An 18,499-nucleotide genomic window follows, 5' to 3' on the forward strand; every position below is an offset into this window, starting at 1 on the left:
ATTTCACCACCGGTCGCTGGCAGCAGTACCAGGGAGCTGCCCGGGAGATGCGTGCTGCAGCCGGGTGGCTCCTTGGTGGGCTCGTCCTCTCCGTGCATCCATCTGTCAGCCTGGGCTTGAGGGGCTGAGCTGCACCGCAGACACTGCAGCTCATTCTTGGAGTCTTTACAACCTCTGCAGATCCTCCTCTCGTGCAGCACTGCTATCATAGACCACATCGACAGCCTCAGCGTCCCCTTGGAAGGCACCATCACATGCAGCCAACCCAACGCCTACAGCAAAATGGGTTATGGGCAAAAGTATCGTAGAGTCATAGAGCCATCAAAGTTGGAAAAGACCCCAAGGAGGAGCAAACCAAACCCACCCACCACACCCACAGTGGGATCTCACCCCGTGCTGCTGCGGGGTCCCATTTCCTCGGGCCGAGGCCGTGTTGGGATGAGTTGCCATTGAAGCCCTGCCATGGAGCTGAACGGATTACCCCATGGCTGCCTACCTACACCCCCGGTGCACCAGTAACCCCTGGCTGCAGCTTTTGCCCCGCTGCACACAGTACACTAAGCTGCACTAATTACCCTACCTGCTCTAATTAACCCCTCATTAATTACCCCCACGTACACTAATTACACCACTGCACTAATTACTCCTCTTGGTTACATTAATTACATCCCCAGCTTCTACTAGTTCACCCCCATCTACATTAATTACCCTATGGCCCTAATTACCCTACACATGCACTAATTACCCCACTGCACTACTTACCCCCACAGCATTAATTACTCCAGCTGCATTACTGACCCCATCCCAGCTGCAGTTACTGCCCCAGTTGCATTACTTACCACCCCCACCATGATTGCACTAATTAATTACTCACCCCACATACCCATATTACCCAACCCCAGCTGCACTAATTACCCTGCCTTCCCAAATTACTCCTTCCAGCTGCAGTAATTACCCTTCAGCTGCACTAATTCCCTACTCCACATTCCCCTATTGCCCTCTAGCCACACTAATTACCCACCCCAGCTACATTAAGTACTCCTCATCTTCAGTAACTACCCCTCAGCATTAATTACCCATCCCACACACCCTTATCACCCCCCTGCCAAACTAATTACCCCGCACAGCCCCTTTAACCACCGCACATGCCCTTACTGCCCCCCAGCTACATTGATTGCCCCTCAGCCACACTCATTACCCCTCAGCTGCCCTAATTACCCCCCCCCGATTCACTAATTACCCCTCAGCCACACTAATTACCCACCCCACACACCCACCATACCCCCAGCCATGCTCACTACCCCACACACCCTCACTACCCCATCCCTGTACTAATTACACCTCAGCCACACTCATTACCCCTCAGCTGCACTGATTACCCTTCCACATGTCCTTATTGCCCCTCAGCCTCACTAATTACTTCTCAGCCGCATTAATTACCTCTCAGCTGCACTACTCACCCTACAGTCCTCACTACCACTCAGCCATTCTCACTGCCCCACACGGCCTTGCTGCCCTTCAGCCACGCTAATTACCCCTCAGCTGCACTAATTATCCCTCCCACGTGTCCTCACTGCCCCTCAGCCGCACTAATTACCCCTCAGCCGCACTAATTACCCACCCTACATGCCCACCTCACCTACCAGCTGCACTCATTACACCACACACCTCAGCCATGCTCACTGCCCCTCAGCCGCACTAATTACCTATCCCACATGCACTCATTGCCCTCCAGCCGCGCTAATTACCCCTCAGCCTCACTAATTACCCCCAGCCGCACTAATTACCCCTCAGCCCTACGCCCACCGCTCCCTCCACACACCCCCACACACCCCCTTTCCCGCCCGCCGCTTCCCGCCCAGCCTCGCGCCGCCGCGTTCCGCCGCATGGGGGCGCCCCGCTCCCGCCTCAGCGCCGCTCCCACAATGCAGTGAGCGCGGCCCCCGCTCCGCTCCGCCCCGCGCCGGGCAGCGGCCGCGGCAGCGCGGGTCCGGGCCGGGGCGCTCCGCAGGTAACGGGGCGAGGGGGGTCCGAGCCGGGAGCCGGGAGCCGGGCCGGCCTTCGCGCTGCGTCATTGCTTTCGTTCTTCGCTTTGCTCCTTTGATTTCTCTTTTTCTCATTGATTTTTTTTTTCCTTCACTTTTTTTTTTCCATTTAAAAAAAAAATTGTCTTTTTCTTTCGTTCTTTCTTTTATTTTTCTTTTTCCTCTTAGTTTTCTTTCCCCCCCTTTTCTTTTGTTTCTCTTTTCCTTTTTTTTTTCTTTTTTTTTCTTTTATTTTTTCCATCCTTTCATTTATTTTTTCTCTTTTTTCTTTTATTTTTTCCTTCATTTTATTTATGTATCCTTTCTTCTTTTCATTTCTGTTTTTTTCCTTCTTTCTTTCTTTCTTTTCTTTTTTTCCCCCTTTCCTTTCTTTTCATTTTTCCCTTTTCCTTCCCCTTCCCCCTTTCCTTCCCTTGTTTTAATTTTCCTTTATTTCTCTTTCCTGTCTCTTTTCCTCTCCTTTATCTTTTTCTCTTCCCTTACTTCCATCTATTCACTTCTCCCACTTCATTTTCCCTCACTGACTCCACTCCGTTCCTCCCCTCATTCCCTCACTTCACCATCACTCCCCCCCTCCATCTCTCTTTGCCCCCTCCCCACACCCAGCCCAGCAGCAGCAACTCCCCCTGGGATATCCCCACGTTCCCGGAGACCTTTGGGGTTTCCTCCTGCCTATTGGGGTGGGGGCAGTGGGTTTTTAAGCCCCCAAATGCCCATTTCAGGGGAAACACCTTTGGTTGCACAGTGATGCTGCGACGTGCGTCGGTGTAAAGCGGCTCCTGGAATAGGAGAAGACGAAAGTTGCTCCTGAGTTCGCTGCCTGCAGGGCTGCTGTGGGGAGGCTGCTGCTGGCACGGTGCGATCTGAGGCTGTGGGATTTTGGGGTGTGCAGGAGCTCCTCCTCCTGGGATGGGGACCTGGATGTGGGAGGGCTGCGGGGGTCGGGATGTGGGTGCTGGGACGTGGCATCGGGTGTGGGTGTTGGGGTGCAGACGTTGGGGGATGTGGATGTTGTTGGGGATGCAAATGTTGAGTTGTGCCGATGATGTTGGGGGTGGAGGTGTTGGGATGCAGGTGATGTAGGGCTTCAGGTGTTGGGTTATGTAGGTGTTGGGATGCAGGTGATGCCGGGGGTGCAGATGTTGGGGGATGAGGAGGTTATTGGGGGATACAGATGATGTTGGGATGCTGATGTTTGGTGCGGGTGTTGATGAATGCAAATGTTATTGGGGATGCAGGTGGTGTTGGGGTACGGATGATGTTGGGGTGCAGATGTGGGGGAATGCAGATGTTATGAGGGGATGGAGGCATTGGAGGTTGGAGATGTCGGTGGTGCAGGTATGGGGGTGCACGTGTTGGGGATGTGGATGACGTTGGGGTGCAGATGTTGGGATGCTCGTCTGCTCTGCCATTGTCAACCGCTTGTTCAAATTCAGGGCTTTGCATGCAGCCCTCAGCAGAGCAGCAGTGAGGAAGTGACTGCTGGAGGGGGGACTGGCTGCAGAAGCAAATCAATGTGTCTTGGGGTTGGGTTTCTTTGCTCCCACCCCACTGCCGGCAGTGCGGCCCCAAATGCCTCCTTTTGCCTCCAGCCTTCACTTCCAATCTGCAAAACCAAGTGAAAACAACTGCTGCTGCTCCCCGCAGCCCCACGAGTTGCTCTGCACGGTGCATGGCACAGAGCTGGGGCACTGGGAGGTAGTGTTTTATCGGGGCAAAAATAGAATCCTGAGCTGAAAGCGCGTTGTGCCCTGATGGGGGACCAGTGGCTGCTTCGTGCAGTGCAGGGTTCATGGCTGAGATTTAAATTCAGTGCAGTTTGTTCACCGTGTCCCACCTTATGAGAAAGCTTGTAGGAAGAGCTTGTTAGGAGGAATGCATCCCTGGGAACAGGTGCTTCTGACTTCACTCCTGCCCAGAAGGCTGCCTCGCTGGTGTGTCACCGGGGCAGAAGGGGACGTCTCACTCCGGCTGGTGATGGAGCGTGGCTTGAGAATGCTTTTTCCTACAGATTGATCTGAACCTGCCCAGTTTTACTGCAAAGTCTTCATCCGTTTGGGCTGTGCTTTAAAATAAAGGCTCTTAAGAAACTGGGGTTAGAACTGGATGATCTTTAAGGTCACTTCCAAGCTAAAGCATTCTACATTACGCTTTCCCCTAAAGAATAGTGTTGGTCCGTGAGACCCTCCCCAGGCTGTGCTGATGGCTGGGGGATGGCTGTCTTCTTGTGAGTTAATGAAACGTCTGTCATAGGAAATTAATAGGAGAAGGGCTGCAGTAATGAAATCAATCAATAGGAGATGCTAACGAGTACTTGCCCGTCCCTGGGGCTGTACCTGGGTGATCTCGGCAGGAGCCAGCAGCGAGTGATTCCGGCTCTGTGCAGTGGGTCTGGCCAGGAGGTGGAAGCCAGGAGTGTACAGTTCTGTGTGTATCTGTGCAAACGAGCCCATGTCTGTGCAAATGGCCCCAAATGTGTATGCGGGGGGGTTCCTGCAGTGAGATGCCAGGGACCTTCTGGGAATTGTTCAGCTGCTCGGGCTGGCTTTGCTCGCTTGAAACCAAATGTGTCCCTGTGAGCCGGAGCAAGGAGGTCACACGTGGGGCTGCAGGGCAGGCATAAGCACTGTTATTGAGCAACGGGTGAGGAGAAAGCAATGAAATAATCAGAAAGCCATTAAACAACACCCTGCAGTGAAGGCGGAGGGCGCTGAGCGCTGCTGCACCTCTGCAGCACCCCATACCTGGCTGCAAGTTCTGTGTGTGCGTCAGCTCCTGGCAGGGGTTGTTTTGTGCTACAAAAGTCTCTGATAAAGGTGGTAAAAAAAAAAAAAAAGAGGTTTTGTGGGTTCCGTGTGGACTTCTGGCCTCGGGCTCTGCCATCCTGTCCCAGCTTTCAGTGCATCCCAGCTCTGCCATCATTTGGAAATGCAAGCATGCGGTGTGTTCCCAGAGCCCAGGGATTTGCCAGAGAATCAGAGGTGCTGCTAAAAGCATGAGGACACAGCAGCACAATCCTGTTTTTAAACCACCTCCATGGGGGAATCTCATAGGCCCTGGTCTGGGCCCGGGGGTCGTCCACGTGTCTGCAGTGGGACTGGGACCAATACTTTGCATTTCCATCACTTTCAGCATGTTTTCTCCTACTCGGCTGGCGTTACAGAGAGTTCTTGAAGCTGTAAAAGGGAAAACTGAACAAAAATCCCAACACAAAAAACCCCACAAGCAATTCTTTTTCCCCCAGCTTTCATTTTGCAGTTCACCTTTCTTTCTGGACTTGTAATTTCTGCTGGGGCTTCTGGCTTCCTAAAGAAGGGTGAAAAAGTAAAAAGAAAGCGGGCGTTTAATAATACATCAAAAATGAGATTAAGCAGTAAGTCAGCCCTGCCCTACGCTCTCGTTTCCCAAAAAGCAACCAAATAAATTGCAAATTGCCCTGGAAAAGGGGAGTAGAAACAGTGAAGATCAAACCCAGTATTAAGAATAGATGAGGTGTTTATATTTTATTTAATGGCTGTACACTGCCACCGTCTCCCAAACCATCCTATGATTCTGTGAAAAGCTGCCCTGCCTCGAATTGCTGTTTGTGATGAATAAAACAGCAGAGCTGAACTGGAATGGGTGAAATGCAGCAGGTACTGAGCTCCGCAGGTGGATGCGGTGCTTGTCATTAGTGGGTGATGTTGGTGTTGGCCCTGGTTGGAAGTGGCTTCCAAAATCCGCAATGCTTCTTGCTGCTGTCTGTCTCTGGTGGTTTTTGGACCACGTTTGGTGGAGCAGAGATCTCAAAGGGAAGGAAACCCCACGGAATGTGCAGAATGGAGGGGGTGGGCAGAAGTGTTGAAGTGAGCTCATGGGTGGTTACTCACCAAAGGAGTCTCTCGGCATGTCTAAGCCTGGAGGAGCGTTCGATCAAGGCAGATGCGTGATGAGACATGAATCTCCTGGAAGGGAGGCCTCAGCCTGGCACCAGGTGTTGAGGCCTTCAGCCCCGGGCTTGTTTTTGTTACTGTGAACCTTCTGACTCCTTTGTGCCTTGATTTTCAGACCTTGGTTTTGGTGATGCCATTGATACCTCTTCACTCATGGAGATCCTTGGAGTCTGTGGGGAGCTGCTTTGTCCTGGTTTATTCCAAAGGCCTCCAGAGCCCGTGTGGGCATGGTGTAGGTTGACTGCGTGGTCTCAGGGAATCTCGTTGGGAGGGCTCTTGCACTGTCCCTACAGGAAGCAAGATGGCAGAGGAGGGGAGTTTCATTCTGCCCCAGACTGGCTGTTCCTGAGGTCTTGTTTGTACCCATAACCGCCAAAATATCATCCAGGACATGAGGTACAGCCAAACTTCTCCAATATCATCCCGGCCAGCACAACAAATGGATTGACATGATGGGTCAGCAGTTGGACAATGGGTTGGTGGTTGGACAAGATCATGGTAGTGGTCTTTTCCAACCCTAATGATCCTGTGATTCTGTGAATCCAGCCTAGGTTGCACCATGGAGATGAAGATGTACATGTACAGCTGTAGACCTTTTCCTTGCTAAATAGCCTACTGTTAAGTTCAGATGGTCTCACAGCCCCTGTGACTGAAGTGGGGGAGCTTCGTCCTTCACAGCTGGAGGTGGTACAGGCATGGCAGGGGGAGGATGAAGGCAGCAATCCCATGTGTGGGTCTGGCACACGGGGCTGTGGACATTCACGAGGGCTGCCGTAGCACGAGATCTGCCTTCCTGCTGGGATGCACCAATCCCACGTGTCAGTACCGTCCTCTCAGGTACTCATTTGTCTTGTTTGTCACCTCCTTCCTCATAGCTCAGCACTTTTCAAATTGAAGGAGGGTCTGTTCCAGCTACAGGGCTGCTGCTCTTCTTGTTTGTTCTCTAAAAGGAAGAAAATAAGATGTGCCAGATCTTAAACTCAGGGGAAAAAATTACAGAGCTTGGAATAGCCGCTTGAAGGTAGGATGAGCCTCAACAAGAAGGTGTTTTTCTTCCACCTTTTTCTGAGGCTGTGTACATGTAATGGTGCAGGGAGAAGACGGGGTAAGGTTTCCTTTGTTTGCACACTGGTGTCTTCCAAACGTTGGGCAGTTGGGATATTTTGTTAAAGTTGCTTTGCCAGCTTTGTACAGAGCTGAAAACCTCAGCTTGGTGGAGGTGGGATGGAGGCAGGGTTGCACTTATGTTATCTGCCTGGTTTTCCCGGTGATGCCTTGAGGCAAACCAGCAAAGTGAGGCCATGCTGCCCACTGTGTGCAGCTTTGAAGAGCTCTCTCCCTCCATATCCCTTTTCCAAGGGCAAGATCAGAACGAAGATACGCGATTGAGTCAGCAGTGCAGATGCCATCAAACGTCTGCTTTGTTCCAGTGTATGAATTGGAGGGCCAAGTGTCAGAGCCTCATCTCCTGCATCACCTGATAACAGTGCAGTTACCTCCAAGGAAACAAAACATGGAGGAATCCCAAATCCTGGCTGCTGTGAGCACTTATAACTCATTGGCACCAGCAGGCCTGATTTTATTGCAACTCTTGCAATAGTGGGTGTGGATTTCTTTTTTAAATCCTGCAGACTGTAGCCAAATTTGCAGAAGTGATCCAGCATGTGTATGCACACATACATGAGTATATAAATAGGACTGTTTTCTGGAGCACAAGCCATTTCATTAACCCCTGTTAGACCAGTAAGGGCCATGTGTGCCACCAGCATGGGTCCTGACTGCTCATCCTGCAGGCTGTTTAATGCAGCATCTGTTGCTTTCTTGGGGAGGAAGGGGATTAGCTTCATTTGTCTTTCCAACCATTCATTTACCTCCAAACTCATCTTAATTTGGAAATTAAAATTCCTCTTGGATGTTCTGTGTAGAAGTGAAGCCCCTTATCCCCAGAGGTTTTCTGCTGCTTCCTTGACAGGTTTTTCCATCCCCATGTGCTGATTCTGATGGCACAGACTCAGCGACAGCATTTCTTCCTATTCTGGTGCCCTCCACAACGGTGGTTTTGCATCAGCCCCGGAGCCATGTCCTCCTGCAGCCCTATGCCTGCGCCCAGCCTGGGAAGGGCTCAAAATGGTGCAGTTTATATCCTTCTAAACTAGATAGAGTTGTGGCATTTTGCACAAAGCTGGCTATATTGTCCCGTGGTGACAGAAGGGAGTTGTGTAAAAGGCACTCGTGCTGCTCTGGCAGTGGTGGGGGCAGAGAACAACAATTTCTCCCAAATCCTTCTTTTTGCTCATTCCTTGGGGTCTTAAACTGGACACTACAAAGGGTTGTGGGGATGAAGAGTATCTGTGGGGTTCCCCATCTGTAGATTTGAGGGAGCACTAGGTCAAACGCCCTGTGCTACATTACAGATCTTGCTGCAGCAATGCAGAGAGCAGACATCAGTAATTAGGGATTGCACAACGAAGTGCTGGAATGTCTCACACGTGACTGATGTTTCACACACAGATGATGCTGTGCAGAGATCCATGTGAAAGTTCTGTGCAGCCTGGCTGGAGAAGGTTGTGCTACCATCTGAGCCTTTGTAAGAGAAGAGAATAGGAAGGAAAAATAATACTGCATCCCAAAAGGCTTTGTATTCTTTAAGGCTCAAGCTTGGGGACTTTAAGGTGCCCCCTATTATACGGTGTGTGTATAAGGAATTGATGCACATTAATGGTTATTTTTCCTCTGCTTCCCACTTCTTCAAAGCCAAGCTGCCTCCTATGGGACTCCTAACATGAGAAAAGAAGTAAACTTCTGGGCTGTGATGGAGGATGGGGAATGTCTGTTCCCTGGGGTCTGAGTCCCTGTGGTCTGATGGTGAGAGCTCTGGGCCGTGGGCTGACAAATGCCACTTCTCAGCTGCTTGTTCGCCCTGCAGCAAATGCATGCACAGGATGTAGGCATCTCCCAGGGACAACGTTCTTACCAGCTCTTAGGTGAATGTTCTGCACTTTTTCAGATGCAGTTAAAAATAATCAGAAGGCTGGTGGTATTTTGAACAGCCACCTCGGTGGAAATGATGACCTTGGATCTATTCAATCAAATATTATAAAGATTAAGAGTGAAAATAGCTGAGCTTGTCAGCCACGAGGAATTGTCTTGCAGCCCGGGCTCAAATCCATCACCTGAAATCAGGAGGCTCTGGCAGGGTATTCCTCATTCATCAGCAGAAGGCATCGCAGCGAGATCATTCTGCTGCAATTCATCAATTTGTCCAGCTCCTTGATTAAGCAGGGCTGGGAGAGAGGCAGAAGGTGGGGACAGCACCCAGTAGCTGTGCGCAGGCAACTGTTGCATGAACACATAAAATTTTCACCCTGCAACTGTTAACAAGGTAATTTGCCTAATATTGAATGTAATTTTTAAGTGCAGAGTAGTTTATTAGCTCAGTATAGGCTGTGTTTGCTACTGAATTGACTTTCAGGAGCCAATCGACAGGAGTCTTTCAGCTCCTTGCCTCTTGATGCTAGCTTGAAGCATGAGAGATGGCTTCTGTACTCTTTTGCTGTCTGGATTATCTTTGCGGCCTCTCAAACTGCAATCTCATGGCTGCAGCCTTCCTGCCTCCAGATGCCAAGGCAAGCCTGCAAGGGCTGCTTTTCTCATCACACTTCCAAGCCTTGTTAAAAGCAAAGCAGGGACACCTCCCACCAGCCCAAGCTGCCCAAAGCGCCATCCAGCCTGGCCTTGAGCGCTGCCAGGCATGGGGCAGCCACAGCTTCTCTGGACAGCCTGTGCCAGGGCCTCACCACCTTCATCATGAAGAATTTCCTCCTAACATCTAGCCTACATCTCATTTCTTTTTGTTTAAAACCGTTCCCTGTTGTCCTATCACTGTCTGACTAAAAAGTTGTTTTTTATGAATGTCTCATTTTGGACTTTTCCTTATTCCTGAGTACATCCAAGTACTGTTTTTTCTCTGAGCGGCTATACCAGAATCTTTAGGTTGTCTCACTGAGAGTTCTCTGCTTGGCTCTGCAGCGGCACTCCCTTGTTTTGCCCTTACGATCGGCATCCTTGTTGTTTTCTTACTAAGTTACACTCCATCTCATCCAATCTCTCCACGCATGTTTGCACCACCCCTGTCCCTCCTGAACCTGTTGGAAGATTTCAGCCAAACCTGACGAGGAGAGACAGGTCTGCAGGGCTAATTAAGATTGCACAAGTGCAAGAGAAGCAGGCAGAGGGACAGCCCGGGTGCTCACTGAGCCTTGGGAGGGCTGCAGCTCAGCCAGCATGAGCAGACACTGGGCAGGAATCGTCAGCTGAAACCAGGTGTAGCTCCTTGTTGCCTGTGGGTGGTGGTCTTCATTAACAGCAAAAATTATTGTGCATTCCAGCGGGGTGGTGGTTTGGGATGAACTGGCCCTAGAAGAAACCTGTGGCTCTGTGGGAAGTGGAGCTGCCTGCCTGCTTTTTGTAGAAAGTTAGCCGAAATCTTCAGGAGGGACTCAGGATGGTGAGCGCTTCTTTCTAGCGGGGTTTCTTTCAAGACCAGTTATTTTCCTTCAACAAAATCAAGGAGATGAAGCAGAAGAAATCGTTAACAGATAGATAGATGTGGTACTTAGGGATGTGGTTTAGTAGGCATGGTCATGATGGATGGGTTGGTGGTTGGGCTTGATGATCGTGGAGGTCTTTTCCAACCTTAATGGTTGTGTGATTCTATGATTCTATGAAATTAAAGTCAAATTGTCTCGTGCTGTCCCTTGCACACTTGTGCCGCAGGGGCCTTCTCCTCATCCACCATGGGCAAAGCACATTGAGACTATACAAACTGGGATGGAAGGAGAAAAAGATGATGAGTCAGCTCTAATCCCGCCTATCTGCACTCAGGGAGGCCTGCCTGGTGCTCCTGACAGGTTCTTGCAGAGCAGATAATGCATCAGACCGATGACAGCCGTAAGATATACTGCAAGCGGTCTGAAAATTGCTGGTAGGTACTTGAATGTCACTGCCTGCACCGAATGAATTGTAGGTTGAGTCGCAACAATTTCCCTAAAGCTGTGTATATTAGCATACAAATACCAAAGATGTGTAATCTTTGAATTTTTATCTGTTTCGGCTTGAGAGGCAAATAGGCGCATTATCAAAGTGCCATCCATTTGAGTCAATTGTCATCGCTGCATTGTGAACAGGATGCAGCTGGGTTTATTGATAACAGCATTAAGGTGCTTAAAAACACAAGTGTGCTGGGTTTATTCTCCCTTTAGGAACATATTGTTGTTTCTCGTGTTTTTTAAAGTCATTTTTTCAGTTCTCGTCTCCTCTGTAATAGAGATGTACTGCATTTCCATATCGTTTTCCCTCCAAGAATTTGTTGTAAGCCTGAACTTGTTTCATGGCTTTCTTGAAAATTTCAAGGTAATTCCATTTGCTGGAGGAAAGGCTGGGGAATGGGCTAATGAGGAGGCTCTGCTTCTGTCTGCCTTTTTAATTTTCCCTTGATTAAAGCCCAGCTGAAATGCAAGTAAGTGGCCAAAGCTTTCTGCTGATCTCTGTCATGCTATCACTGTGCCCATTTTATTTCCTGAGCTGCTCTGCCCATCAGTTTTGTACCCACTTAAGAATTCAATTTCATAAGTGAGGATTTGGGTTTTGGGGGAAATACTTGAGGTTGTGGGCACCTCCCTGCACCAGAGGACCTCAGAGAAACCTCAGAGGAAGCCGTGCCCTGTGACTGGGAGCCCAGCATTCCTGCCTTCTGCTGAGCTGATTTTAAAAATTCCCTTTTAGGAGCTGTGCCCAATGACTTCAGCATTTTACCTTTGTTCCAATCTTTAAGCAGTCCCTGCACCCCAGGAGGTAGTTGTGGGGATTAGTTGTTGGTTTCGGAGCTCTTTGAAGATGGAAAGTGGTGTGTAACAGCTCAGTGTTTATTAATAGTAGAGCTTAATATGGTGAGCAGGAAGTTCAGATCTGCCGGGATGGAGCCTCAGCCATTGAAGTGGGCATTGCTTCGCTGGTCTGCCTGGCTGAGCCATTGATGCCACCCAGTATCTGGATGCCCGAGTTGCATCCCACAGAAATCCTGGCTGCTCCTATAGTGAGCTCTCCTTCCCTTGGCCTCCTGCCATGGCGTACGCCAAGTTAAATCTGCTTCTGTGTTTTTGGCTTCATTCCTTCTAAATGTTTTCAGTGTTGTTGGCTTTAACTGATCCCAGTGGCATCTTCATATGATGCTCTGTATTCAGCTTCTTCTACTGCTTCAAATATAATAACACTTCTAAAGTTCAACCAATTTTTTAATTAAAAAAAAAGAGAAAGTGCAGTGTTGTTCTATCATACTATTAAAAACAAAAAGATTTTCCTTCATCTTGAGTTGGACTCACTGATCCTTGTGGGTCCCTTCTGAATCAGGATGTTCTGTGATTCTGTGGTCTTTAAATTGGAATGAATTCAAAATTCAGCATAGTGGTTGGGGGGAACATTACTGTAATTGGAAGGGCAAGTTATTCTTTTTTCTTGCTCTCTTGGGATTCGTATTGGTTAAAGAGGAGTATTGCCATTTGTTGGTGATCTCAGGGTTTCTGATGAACTCCAGACCATAGGACTGCCCCAGAGCTGCCCCAAAAGAATCAAGTGGTCCTGCTTTGCCCAACGTTTAAGACAGGACTGCAATCAGCAGCCCTGCTCTTCCCACCTACCTTTGCTTGCTGATGTTGCTCTTCCTTCAGTCTGTTAACAGAATTGTTGGTAACAGCACTCAGTGTGTAACTGAGTGGTGGAAGCGATCTGGGTTAAAAAAAAAAAAAGGTTCAATGAAAGAGTTTTAGCCACGTTCATTCTATTTTAGGACCAGGTTGTCCTTTGTGTGAGAATAGAAATTAATTTTGTTTCAAGTTCTGAAAACCTGAAGACATGCTGAATAGATGAAATTGTTTCTGTTTATAGGCTGCAGAATTCCTTTGTACAATAAAAGCGTTTTAGTTTAAACTATGTATTCAGCACATTTAGCTTAATTTTATTTAACTGCAAGTCTTACATGCTGTTTTCCTGCATTCTAATTGTTTTTTAAGTTTGTAGCATAAATCCTATTTACAATTAAAAAGTCAGGCTGCTCATTAAGAAACTTCATTTACCATTTTTAACATAAAATGCGTTAACTTCCATAGTTTATTAATTTATACAAATGCCCAACTGTAGAAGTAGCACAGCTTTCCCGTTATCCAGAGGCCTGATTTACAGAGAAATGAGCCTTTGTTGTTCTCCAGCAGCAAAAGGCAGACTTTAATTAAGGGGAAAAAAAAGACTAAAAATACAAAGCAAGACAGGTTAAATCAATCACTTAGGAGCAAAGTATTGCTTGGCATCCATAAATCTTGTCATCACAGAGGAAAAAGTAGGATGGCCAAAAAAGGATTGGCAGAGAAGTTGGCAGTAGTGTTGCTCAAGGACTGGTCCCAGGACTGCCGTTAAGCATTGTATTAACAACTGGAGTAGCAGAAATGACCATTTTGAGGTTTCATCAAACCAGGAATAATAGAATCATAGACTCTTTAAAGTTGGAGAGGACCTCTGAGGTGTCCAACCCCAACCCACCCCACCATGCCCACTGTGTTCCTCAGTGCCACATCCCCACAGTTGTGGAACACCTCCAGGGACAGTGACCCCACCACTCCCTGGGCAGCTATGCCACTACAGCACTGCTTTTTTGGAGCAGTTTTTCCTACCTGAGCCTCCCCTGGCACAACTTAAGGCCATTACCTCTTGTCCTATCGCGTTACCTGGGAGAACAAACTGACCTCCACTTCACTACAAGCTCCTTTCAGAGAAGTGTAGAGTAAGAAATCATGGAAGAAGATGCCTGTAAGGGAAAAGAGTGTAAGCTCCGATACAAAGTCAGGTTCCCTATGCTGGAACTGGAATATGTTTCTCAAGCATAGGATAATTCCTTGGTGACAAGGGTGCATCCTAGGACAACCACACTGTTTCCACCAGCGACAATGAAACGTGAATGAAATCAGCGCGGTGCTGATGGTGGTGGTGGAGTGCTGTTTAAAATGTGCTGAGCATTCCTGCCTGGCCTTGCAGGAGAAAGACTGACCAAAATTCTAAACGATGCCAAGGAGGGAATTGGTGGGAAGTGATGTGCAGAGCAGAGAACAAAATGAAAAGGAGCCGGGGTGGTAAGCCAGTGGCAAAAACAGGCAAAGAAGAATGATATTCCTGCGCTATAAATACAGTGGTGTAAACACCAGGGAGGGAGAAGAGTTACTTAAGTTAAATGAGAGTTTGGGCATGAGAACAAATGGCTCTGGATAAGTTTAGGCTGGAAATGAGGAGAGTGGCTTCAAACCAAGAGGTCCTTGATGAGCTTCCTAATGGGCATTGTGTAATGGGTTAACAACCTGATAGCTATGAAGACGGAGCATGATAAAGTGTATTAATGGGATTATGCAACGTGGTTTACTTCAAAGGCATGGAAGGTTTTCATTTAAAGAAATATTTTCATGATTCACCTTTGAGTTGGTTTCTCCACTTCTAATGCACTAACAATGGAACTGAGTGAACTGCGGAGAGAAGAAAGTATCCTTTCTGCGCTGAGAAAGGCACAGTGGGCAACTGCTGCCCTATTTTAATGGTTGAGTTTGGCAGCAGGCCTGTACTGCCTAGATATATATAGATATATAGATATTCCCATTTAAATCATTTTGGTGCATTATAGTAACTTCAGGCCTTGAAATAGATGGTGCTTAAAATGGTGACAATTATTTATTATTTAACTTTGTGAGGACGCTTGTATAAAAACCTGCAGCTCTTAATGCACTGTAGCATTTGTTATCGATCTCACCGTTCTCTTTATGGATTCCTGTTTCCCCCCTTTGCTAATAATTCCCCAGATTTTTGGTTGCTTTGCTGAAATTCCAATAAATAAGATTGAATGCCCTTTTGTCGAAAGAGGCTGGTTATTTTATCAAAGGCGGCTGCTGAGTTATTTTAGCACAGTGTAACTTGGGTCTGATGGTGCATTTTACGCTCTGTATTTCCACGCCTGTTGTGTTTCAATTCAAACTCTGTCCTCAGGTTTTGCGTGCAATTGATGCCACGGCTTCCCCGAGCACTGCCTCCTCTTTCCTTGAGCGGAGGTATTCTGCACAAAGTCCTCTGCAATAAGAGAGCTGCTGGAGGAGGTGGGCTGGTGTCGATGGTGTGTCGTGCTGCTGCTTCTTGAGAGTGTCAAACACACGTTGGCACTCTCAAATGCAGGCTGGGAAGGTTCATCCCAGCACTTCTGAGCTTGTGAATATCATCCCAGCACTTCTAAGCTTGTGAATAATTCTGAATTTTAGCTCGGGTTTTGTGTAAACTATGAGCATTCCTTGTTTCCTTGGTGTTTCAGCAGCGCAGAGCTTTTCTCTTTGCTTGCCCCTGGCTGGGGAGGTGCAGGCAGGCTTCCTCCTAACCTACCTTCACCCTCTGCTGCAGTCATGGAATGGCTTGGGTTGCTGAACAGGGAGGCAACCATCTGGTTACCAGATGCCTGGAGGCCTGACTGTGGCTATCTCTAATCTCCTGCATATTCTCACAGCTTCCCTCTGTGTGCTTCTTATTCACCTCCTCCATTCAGGATGCACATGGCGGAGGGGTTATGTTCTCAGGTTGGATATTCTTCTCCTAAAGAGCAGTGCTGCAGTGGCACAGCTGCCCAGGGAGGTGGTGGGGTCACCATCGCTGGAGGTGTTCCACAACTGTGGGGATGTGGCACTGAAGGATGTGGGCAGTGGGTATAGTGGGGTGGGCTGGGGTTGGGCTTGGTGAGCTTAGAGGTCTTTTCCAACCTTAATGGTTCTGTGATTCTGTGTTCTTCGGTTTAACATCTCCTGGAGCCTTTCTGCCCTTCAGCCCGGTCAGATTCACAAACTTTTCTGCTTGAATTGAAAGCCTTGCAAACCTACCTTTATTTTGCTTAAACTGAACCACTTTTATGGAAAATGGGCTTGAATTGAGTTGTCACAAGCAGCTATTATTATAACAGCCTCACTATTTGCCTGAAATGTGCAGCAGGATCACCTTGTGTTTGTTCAGTGCCCATTTTGTAAAGAAATCTGTCAGCTATTACAGTCAGGACTTAGAGCCCCGCTGTTACTATTTGTTCTTCCTTCTAGATCTGGAATTTAAGATTCCCTTATCAACCAGTTCCTAGGAGCACATCCTTCTCTCTCTAGTCACTTCAACATGCTGTGTGCACACATCCAGATCTGATGGTGTGGTCTCCAGTGGACCTCTAGCACAATCTTGGCAGACAGCCTTTTACAGCCTTTTCCCAAAGTGACTTTAATCCAGAGTGATCATTTTATGCATGCTATCGCTTTGGATTTCCAGCAAGTACAGATGATTCACTCAGCTCACAGAAAGAACTGCAGAGCATTGTCCCAGAAGATTATTTAAGTAGAGTTTGGAGAGTGCACATCTGGGGCTATGTGTGCAATGTGCATGCTCAGGTCTGGCTTTGGTTTGGGGTTTTGAGGGTTCCCTTCCCTTCCCTTCCCTTCCCTTCCCTTCCCTTCCCTTCCCTTCCCTTCCCTTCCCTTCCCTTCCCTTCCCTTCCCTTCCCTTCCCTTCCCTTCCCTTCCCTTCCCTTCCCTTCCCTTCCCTTCCCTTCCCTTCCCTTCCCTTCCCTTCCCTTCCCTTCCCTTCCCTTCCCTTCCCTTCCCTTCCCTTCCCTTCCCTTCCCTTCCCTTCCCTTCCCTTCCCTTCCCTTCCCTTCCCTTCCCTTCCCTTCCCTTCCCTTCCCTTCCCTTCCCTTCCCTTCCCTTCCCTTCCCTTCCCTTCCCTTCCCTTCCCTTCCCTTCCCTTCCCTTCCCTTCCCTTCCCTTCCCTTCCCTTCCCTTCCCTTCCCTTCCCTTCCCTTCCCTTCCCTTCCCCTCCCCTCCCCTCCCCTCCCCTCCCCTTCTTTTTTTTAACCATCTGTGAATGTGTTTATTGACCTTCTTTAATGCATTCTGACAATAATTTCTAGCAGAGTTTTTTTCTAGCTGTCACATATTATTTTGTATTTTTGGGTAGTCTTGGGTGGAGCCAGGAGTTGGACTCAGTGATCCTTATGGGTCCCTTCCAACTGGAGGTATTCTGTGATTCAGTGTCTCTGTGTAGGAAGTATTATCTCCAGTTTTCACTTAGCAGCTGAACCTGGGGACAGGTGAAACAGTTGGTTTGAGCACACAGGTCTCAGTGAGTCCCTCAAGTCTTCTGTCTTTCCATGCACTCTTGGTGATATGGCAAGTTGTCAGAGCCCCTCAGACTGTGTGGACTTGAAGCTGAAGTACTGGAAGCTGGCAGCCCTGAGTTGGTTGTCTGATATAACAAAGCACACGCTAAACACGATGCTTAATGCTTCACCAAGGAGGAGCTGAGCTGCTTGTTTTGCACTCAGTTTTAATTTCATTTTTAATACTGCTGAATGCTTAATTAAAAAAAGTGCTTTTGGTAGGCAAGAGTGCAATGCCCAAGCTATGCTGCAGTTACAGTGTGTAGGTGTTTAGGGATTATGTTATATACAAGTGAAATGATTGCTTCTTTTTAACTCCCTGTTTAAATATAGTTCAAATTATGGAATATTTAGTAGAACAGAATAAGCTGTGGCTTGCCAGCTTTTTCATACCAGTGGTTACCAGATGCTTCTGTATTTAAAACCTCACCATCTGTTACAGGGTGGAGTTTGGGGGTAGTCTAGGTATTTGGATGTGTCTTCTTTCTTGGGTGTCTCTGGAAAACTTCAAAGCATCTGTTGTGAGATGAAGGGGAAGCATGGAGAGCTGTAGCACTTCAGGAATTCAAGGGAATTTTACAGAAATGGATTGCTGCTTCCTGCTTTGGAGCCTATCTTTATTCAGTCGCCGAGATTTCCAGGAGTGTTGTGATATGAACATTTCTTAATGTGCCTTGTTTTTAATTTCTGTATCTAAATTTTATATAGATACATCTTAGATATATATTTTTTATGCTGGGTGACTTTTTTTAGTCAGAGTGATAGAGCTAAGGCTAGATAAAAAGAGCAATGTGTAGCTTCTTACAGCTTACTCACCTTCCTGTGAGTAGGTGTACATCCCACAAGGACTGAGGTGAAGGTGGGAGAGGACTTGCTGGTAATTCATAGAGTCGTCAAATCATAGAATCACAGAATGGTTCGGGTTGGAAGGGACCTTAAAGGTCATCGAGACCCAAGCCCTGCCATGGGCTGGTCGCCACTCACTAGAGGAGGCTGCCCAGGGCCCATCCAACCTAGCTTTGAATTCACCTGGACAGACTTGATTCCCTCACACAAAATGACTCTGCGTGGCTCTGAGCACTTCATTTTTGAGGTAACTAAAAAAAATGCAAAGGAAATGGAGGCAAGATCCACAAAAATGCAGTAGAATTGCTGCAAGCGGTTACATACAGGCAAGGTAGGAAGGCAACACCCTCTGCCTTCACCCTCTGACTCTATGTAGCTCCACCAAAGCCCGGAGGACTTGCCATACTGAAATTGGT

The 18,499-nt window shown here is 48.0% G+C and overlaps 1 protein-coding gene across 10 annotated transcripts in view; it reads left to right on the forward strand.

The window, feature by feature from the left end:
* The first annotated feature begins 1,955 nt into the window (after positions 1 to 1,955).
* EXTL3 (exostosin like glycosyltransferase 3) overlaps positions 1,956 to 18,499 on the forward strand; it is a 134,949-nt gene continuing 118,405 nt past the window's right edge. For 9 of the 10 annotated variants that reach the window (XM_046939465.1, XM_046939454.1, XM_046939455.1 and 6 more), the window contains exon 1: positions 1,956 to 2,011. The gene's annotated coding sequence lies outside the window, so the exon portion shown is untranslated. Of the gene's footprint in view, positions 2,012 to 2,790; positions 2,902 to 18,499 lie in introns of all 10 variants that reach the window. The other variant, XM_046939447.1, reaches the window with a different exon arrangement.

Source organism: Gallus gallus, chromosome 3 (assembly GCF_016699485.2).
Source record: "Gallus gallus isolate bGalGal1 chromosome 3, bGalGal1.mat.broiler.GRCg7b, whole genome shotgun sequence".
Classification (NCBI taxonomy): Eukaryota; Metazoa; Chordata; class Aves; order Galliformes; family Phasianidae; genus Gallus; species Gallus gallus.